The 8,301-nt window shown below is 45.4% G+C and overlaps 1 pseudogene across 1 annotated transcript; it reads right to left on the bottom strand.

Annotated features, from left to right (window-relative positions):
- Positions 1–2,053: 2,053 nt before the first annotated feature.
- Positions 2,054–3,142, bottom strand: LOC147991717 (uncharacterized; annotated as a pseudogene). Its single transcript, XR_015613947.1, has 2 exons — positions 2,787–3,142; positions 2,054–2,551 (listed from the first exon to the last, which is right to left on the bottom strand). The product of XR_015613947.1 is annotated as an uncharacterized LOC147991717 (transcript).
- Between the last annotated feature and the right edge of the window lie 5,159 nt (positions 3,143–8,301).

Here is an 8,301-nt window from a genome sequence, read left to right as displayed (position 1 = left end):
CGCTCAAAATATTATTCACCTCTATTTAAAAACCGAGCTCTGGCACCTCTACAAATCCCTGCTTCCCTCTGCGAAGGGCCTATCTATTTACTTTTATGCTGAGTCATCACCCTCTTATTAAAAAGCACCAGTTGGAGAGCACCGCTGTCATTTGCATTCATTACTGTTAGTTTACATTGAGTATGACTTGACTGGATCTCTTTTACCATGAATTACAATGTCTAGTCAGTCCTTGGTCTTTAAAGGTGCTCTGCATTTATGTTTTGCAGTCTCAGAAAGGGCTAGCGAGATACCACCTTGTTATATCATATTATGATTGTTTGAGAAAGTGTTGTCATCCGAGATTTATTATTATTGCTCGCCAGTTGATTATGCTATTGATATGAGTAAACTTGAGACCTAAGCATTATTGCGAGTGTGGTTAGTTATAATCTTTGCTGAAAACTTGAATGTTGGCTTTACATATTTACAACAACAAGAGCAAACAGAGTTTGTAAAAGTTTTTATTTATCACTTTCAGTTTGTCAACTTAATTGCTTGAGGACAAGCAAAGGTTTAAGCTTGGGGGAGTTGATACGTCTCCAGCGTATCTACTTTTTCAAACACTTTTGCCCTTGTTTTGCACTCTTACTGGCATGATTTGAATGGAACTAACCCGGACCGACGCTGTTTTCAGTAGAATTACCATGGTGTTATTTATGTGCAGAAACAAACGTTCTCGGAATGACCTGAAACTTCATGGAGCAACTTTTTGGAAAATATAAAAAATACCTGCAAAAGATGAAGGCCAAGGGGCCCACCACCTGTCCACGAGGGTGGGGGGCGTGCCTGCCCCCCATAGGGCGCGCCCCCTACCTCGTGGGCCCCCTGATGCCTCTCCGACTCCAACTCCAACTCCATATATTGTGTTTCGGGGAGAGAAAAATCAAAGAGAAGAATTCATCGCGTTTTACGATACGGAGCCGTCGCCAAGCCCTAAAACCTCTCGGGAGGGCTGATCTCGAGTCCGTTCGGGGCTCCGGAGAGGGGAATCCGTCACCATCGTCATCATCAACCATCCTCCATCACCAATTTCATGATGTTCACCACCGTGCATGAGTAATTCCATCGTAGGCTTGCTGGACGGTGATGGGTTGGATGGGATCTATCATGTAATCGAGTTAGTTTTGTTAGAGTTTGATCCCTAGTATCCACTATGTTCTGAGATTGATATTGCTATGACCTTGCTATGCTTAATGCTTGTCAGTAGGGCCCGAGTGCCATGATTTCACATCTGAACCTATTATGTTTTCATCAATATATGAGTGTTCTTGATCCTATCTCGCAAGTCTATAGTCACCTATTATGTGTTATGATCCGTTAACCCCGAAGTGACAATAATCAGGATACTTACCGGTGATGACCGTAGTTTGAGGAGTTCATGTATTCACTACGACTAAGTTGCTCCGTGACAATTTCATTAATTAGGCATTGGTAGTTTTGATTTGTAGGTATAACGGCACTTCTTACTGTTCAGAGCATGATAATTATGTTAAATAGATCTCGACAATTCTTTTTAACTAGTCTATGGTAGGTTTTTAACTAGATTTTTCTTCTTCAAAAGATAGGACAAAAAAACCAGCTAGCGAGCCGGGCGGAGTGAGCGGGCGAGATTGGTCCACGGCCCGCAGGCATTCACTCGAGAGCCAGCTTGCTAATTGGCGCTTAAGGGTGTGTTTGGTAGTTGTTCCCATCCTAGCATAGTTGTTCCCATATGAACATGCTTAGTCTAGACATGCTCAGTACATGCAACTGCAGTTGTTTGGTAGCAATGTATGTACTCATGCATGCTGAGCTGAGACTGTGTTTGGTAGGCTGCATCAGACAAGACATGTTGCACTGAGACTATGTTTGGTAGCATGTATCTGAGGTATGCTGCATGAATGATTTTTTTTTGCCGCCAAGACAAATATTGAAACAACATTTCGGCAATTAAAATGTTACCATGCCAACATAATCTGAACAATGATAATATAAATAAAATAATCAACAATTAACATAACACATAATAACCTTAATTTGAAGCAGTGCCTTTTGCCTTATGTTCTGTGAGATAATCTAAAACAGCCAAGCGCTCATCTTGCTCAAACACAAGAAGGTCCATGACAGCGTTGTACAAGTCAGGGTGTGTCTCAGCATGGCAAGTGTTGTTGATAGCACTTGCAATCTCACGCATAGCATCAGTCATGTTGCTACACTGGATTGAGTCCTCCTTAGTCAAGCCAGATGCCCTCTTTCTCTTCTTATTTGAAGTAGGAGAAGGGTCCTGAGAGGCACTAGCAGTAGGAAGTACCAAGTTAGACCCAGGAAGATGTTGCAATACCTCATCAGTTGTTCCTTGCCCCTCCATGACATCGGGTTTATCTTTGTCTTCCACAACAATAGGTGTTCCGAGTGGCACACCGGTGGCCATTGCATAATTCCCGGTGGCTTGCTTATTAGCAAAGCAATTTTCCATATAGTTGTAGTTCTCAAGTGGGGAATTTAGCAATTCAGCATCTGTTGGATGATCCTACAACATCATTGAACATAAGTAATTAAAAAAGACGGCATTTCAGCAATGAGGCATCATCATATGACCAAAAGTAACTCATTTCAACATCAGTTCAACAAAAGTAATTGACTACAACATCATGTCAACTATAAAATCTATTCATTTCCGCAAAACTAACTCATTTCAACACCGTTTCAGCAATAAGACAACTCATTTCAGTAGGGAAAAAGGGTTGATACATGTGCATGCATACCTGAGTGTGGCCCAAATAGTGTTGTTCTTCTAGAACTACCATCTTCTTGTCATCATCCCAAAGTGCCCCACTTAAACCCTTCAAATAAACAATCCTTGTCCACCTATTCCGCCACTTGCGAATATGATTGTGCACTTGAGTAATAGACACATCATAACCAACGAAAGCAGATATACACTTTGCAACTTTCAATTTTTTAGCCTCTTTGAATCCTTTGTCAGTCTTGGCACCTCTTGCCGCCACCTCTGAAAGACCTTTCAACATCATTGCCAACATAGGCGGAGTCCAATTCATGACCTTGGGGGCTTCTTGGGAAGAGCACCAACATTTGGAACCTCCAGCACGTCATCATCCATCTACACCATAAACATTCCAGAAGTTAATAACACATTCCAGCACCTAAAATGATATTCCAGCACATAAAAAATGATATTCCAGCAGACAAAAGCATATTTCAGCACATAAATAACACATTCCAGCACCTAAAAATGATATTCCAGCACATAAATAACACATTCCAGCACCTAAAAATGATGTTCCAGCACCTAAAAAGCATATTTCAGCAGTCAAAAACATATTTCAGCACATAAATAACACATTCCAACACCTAAAAAGCATATTTCGGCAGCACAAAAACATATTTTAGCACATAAATAAAGCAATACATCAATTGTTTTACAACACCAAGTCACACATCAATTGTTTTACAACACGAAGATATGATACATCAAATGTTTGCTAGCCCTCTATTTACCCACATATGATTTGCAAATTCATCTTGCTTCTGAGCCCAAGAATGATTGTCATGGACAATATCATTGGGATCTTCATCATTGGGTTCCGGATCCCATGTTTCCTCGGGCGGGAAATATTCATCCTCACCATATTGAAGTACCCAATTGTGAAGAATTGCACAAGCTAGCACTACTTTGACTTGGGTCTTATAACCATGGAATGGCTTATTGTAGACAAACTTCCAACGGTTTTTGTATGCGGCAAAAGCCCTTTCAACCGATGTCCTCAAAGAAGAGTGTCTTAAGTTGAACAACTCTTTAGCATTTTGAGGATGGTTCCCTCGACCATACTCTTTCAAGTGGTACCTCGTGCCACGGTATGGTGGAAGAAAACTCGGCCTCACGGCATAGCCCGCATCAACAAGGAAGAATTTTCCTATGAACAAGCAACTATTAGCTATGGGTAGAAATATTAATATACTTAGGTAGTAGGCTCTGATTTATTACCTGTAGGAACTTCCAACCCATCTTCCCTCTCCAATGCATTTGCAAGTATAAGGGCATCATGAGCTGACCCCTCCCAACCCCCAAGTACATAGGTAAACTTTAGATCAAAGTCTACCGCGGCCATCACATTTTGGGTAGTCCCCTCTTTTCTGCCCCTAAAGGCAGCTGAGATACTTTTTGGGACTCTAGCAAGCACATGAGTCCCATCTATTGCTCCAACACAATCCTAATTAATAAAGGCAAATGGTTATTATTCATAAGTCCCATCAATTGTTTGTCTTTGTTTGAATAAAAAAAATTACCTTCAAATATGGATTGAAGCGGGTGCTTTCTTGTATTTTACGATGGCAATGGTTGGAGGGAGGCCGAATCATCTCATCTCTCAACTCCCCAACAGCATAAAGCACTGCCTTAAAATACCTACTAATGACTTCGATAGATCTTCTAAAGATAGGTTGTAGTGTCCTATACCTTTGGTTATGGCCAACTACGTAAAGAAACATGGCAACTTGTTCCTCAATAGAAGTATGGATGCTATCCAACAACAAATTTCTCTCTCTAAATATAGCACACAAACGGAAAAATTGAGCTTTTCTCATTCTAAGTTGATTTGAACAATTTATGTCACTAGAGTGATAAATGTATCTCAAATTTGACTCTCTAGATATGGCACGATCGGCCATGCTTCCCACGGTTATCCTTGGTGTTTGTTGCCTAGATCTTCTCAACATGACCATCATGTAAGCATACAATCCAGCCACTAGACCGGCTCCTCTCACAATTAGTTGCCTTCGTTTTCTTGCCAATCCATCCATCTATGACAATACAAACAAATAACAGGAAACTTAGCACACCATAATTTTTCAGCATGACAAGCAATGAACAGAGATAAATAGTTCAATAAATTCCTATTCCAATTATGATAAGCAATTTTGTCAGCATGACAAGCATGATAAGCAATTCTCTCTTATTCCACTTTAGCTCTAGCCTGTTCAAGGTGGGGAGCCGAGTCAGGAACAAGATCTCTTCTATGTTCTTCCCTGTACAGCAACAAGAGCTCTACCCTGTTCAAGGTGGGGAGCCGAGGCAGGAAGGACGGATAGGGGAAGGAAGAGAGGAGGAAGGCGGGGGAAGGGAAGGGACGGGCGGATCTGCTACCTTCAGCGCAGTGGCGGCGGTGAGTTGAGGACGGCCAGGAGCAGGGGCGGGCCGGCGATGAGTCGAGGACCGGCCAGGCGTACGGGCGGGGCGGCGGCGACGTACACCTTCAACACGACGGCGGGGGGTTGAAGAAGGAGGGGCCCGGTAGCGGGGTAGGGCGAGGGGATCGACGGCGGGCGGGCGCTGGCGGCTAGGTTAGATGGGGTCGCGCGAGGGGAGGGGGAGCAGGTCGCGCGAGGGCAGGGCGGGGTGGTCGTTCGAGAGAAAGTGGGTCGGGGGGAGATTTTTCTCCTGTGCGGTCTCAGCCTCGCTCGACCCGGCAGGGCTGTGTGGGGTGCTTGGACTCAGCTATGTGGAGGCCCTTTTTAGCATCGGTTCGACTATGCCCAAGGGAGCCCATACAGTCTACCAAACAGAGAAAAGTGGGTCGGATAGGGAACTTTTAGGCCTATACACTCTTCATGCATGCTACCAAACACACCCTAAGGCGTGAAGAGGGCTCAGCACATATCTAATATCCTTTTTTCCTGATGGAGTGATGGAATACATCTAGGGAAAAAGGGCGGCAAGCGACGCAATCTTGGACGGCCCAAACTTGGCTAGAAGCCCTGTGTAGCTTATCTACTACTTATAAACGGAATGTTATGTCAAAATGACGTTGCTCGGGAGGGACCATAGGTTAATGGATTAAACCTGCTGAGCCGGAGTGCTGATCCTAGCGATAGATTAATGAAATCGACTAGTTGAGCTGATCCTAACAACGGCTATCTTATGTGATCCATTTGGATTGTTAGGCTAGTCATAGTGGGAGTAACTTAGGTAGTAACATAGCACACCTCGAGAATTTTTTGCTTATGTGGCAAGTAGTTAATGAGAAGTAGTAACATAATATGTTACTGTAACATAGCGCTTTCCAAGACAACATGAGTCTATAAGCTATTAAATGAGGCCACATATAACACTAGTACTATGTTACTTTGCATTATGAAGGTAGTAACTTAGACTAGTGTCATGCATATGACACTAGTCCAAGTTACTCCCCACTATGACCAGCCTTAGCGCTACTGCCGTTGATGGTGCGTTGCTTGTTGTCATGTATAGTGTGTGCTTTAGTGCGGGCGGCTGGTTGTATCTTTCTGGTCTCAGATAGACATGGGAATGGGAATGGGAGGATGCGCAACCATGAAGAGGGTTGCGGAGACGAGACCTGTACGGCTGAGCTACGTCGTGTCCTTGTCCGGAGTTCTATCCCCATCTCAAGAGCCTATCTGGATTGCTGACCGCACACCACCCTTGGATTCAATACGACTGAAATCCAAAGTAGTAAACAAGATGGGGATTTCTATCAAGCACTGTTCGATATTGTATATACATATGAATGAGTGTATGTGTGTATGTGAGAATATGTGATTCTACTGTGTTAAAAAAATAAGATACCAACTACATCTGACCCTGCATAATATGATATTAAGAACTACTCAAGACATTGGTGGAGTACACAACTAAATTATTACAAAAGAAACAAATAAAAGGATGAGCGTAAAACTCATATCGAAGCGATCAACAGATGGCAACAATATGGTAACAAGAGAGATTGTCCAACAAAGATGCCTCAAAAAGGTGTGGCGCACGAGCACCACCGTCTTGGATCGAATCACTCAGATTAGATAATGTGTTTTCACCTAGAAGAGAAGTCTGAGAAATGTATAAACATGCTTTTAACAAAGAAACGTTGTAGAGATGGGAAACTCTAGCAGAGTCATCATATCTGTGATCACCATAATGCATATGGAGTGTTCTTACTATGCATTGGAGGGTTGGACAGGCAACGCCGCAAACTCGGGGTCCCCATATCTCAGCGTCCATAATTTACGAAGACAATATTCTCCCGCTCATCCCGGGTCACTCACGCGGGCGACCGCGTAGGCCACAAACACAAGCACACAAAAAAAGCCACACCTTTGTCTCCCTTGGCCGGCGGCGCCCGGCCTCCAAAGGTGGCGGGGGTGGTGGTTGCGTCCTGACAGGACTCCCGCACACGGAGGAGCAGCAACGATGATGACTGGATTCGGCAGCGCATGCCGGAGGCGCGCAACGGTGTGGCGGAGTATGGCTGGGAGTTGTCGCGGAGTTAGGCAGGTGGGTCGGCAAAGGTGCTGGCACGCTCTGGTGGATTGCTTGGTGGAGGCGGGGAGGTGGCTGCTGCATGATATCCAGGGCGAAGGAGGTTATCGTGGGCCGTGGCGGTGATGGTATTGTGGTGGGAGGTTCGTCGGTGGTCTGGGCGGTACGTTAGGCCCCCCTGGCGGTGGCGGGGCGGAGGTTCCGGTTGGTGGTGGCGCGGGTCAGATCTTGCCCCATTCAGGGCTTGTTTCATGTCTTGGGGCCACGGGCGTGGTGTGATTGTCTGCCTAGAGTTGGTGTGTCAGCTGCCGGTGGTGATGGCGCCCAGGATGGTGCGCCTGGGGATTGATGGCTCGGGGCTCCGGCCCCTGGGTCGTGCTGGAGGTGGAAGATGGGTTGCATGCTCTTGTCTATGCGCATCGGTGGTGGACTACTATGTTTCGACTACGATGATGAGGTGCTGCGGTGGCGACGATGTGATCTAACTTGGGCAGTGTTGCCCCAATCCGGTGGGAGGGGTTGGAGGCGTGTGATGTTACGGAAAAAAATCATGTCTGTCTATGGGCGGTGTCGATGGTGACGGCGCACGTGGGTGTCATTCCCCTCCTTGGAGGTGTCGCTCGGGTATGTCGACATCTCCCCCCCCCCTCGCATTGGTGTTTTGTTATTGTCTCCGGGTGAAAGCCTAGGTTCGGTTTTGAACCGGCGATGGCGGTGCTCTCGACGTAGTTCCTCTGTTGGGAGCATCGGTATGGAGACAGTGTGTGGAGATCATGTGTTTCCATCCTTTGGTGCTGGTTGCTGCCCTAGGTTGAGCTTCTGGGCGTTACGTACGTTTTCGTTGGTGCATCCAAGACGAGGCCTTTCTCGAGACTGACCAAGTCCTGCCACTTACTCGCCAACCTATTTTAGGCAATCATGGGTGGATGGTGCGTTGATTGGGGAAGTCAAGGTGGTGTGTTGTTTTCTAAGGCATCTGGTGTTGCTCG

Source organism: Triticum urartu, chromosome 1A (assembly GCF_056163025.1).
Source record: "Triticum urartu cultivar PI428250 chromosome 1A, HENAU_Tu73, whole genome shotgun sequence".
NCBI classification, from domain to species: domain Eukaryota; kingdom Viridiplantae; phylum Streptophyta; class Magnoliopsida; order Poales; family Poaceae; genus Triticum; species Triticum urartu.
The sequence above is the reverse complement of the archived record's forward strand: the minus strand, read 5'-3'. Positions and strand labels throughout refer to the sequence as shown.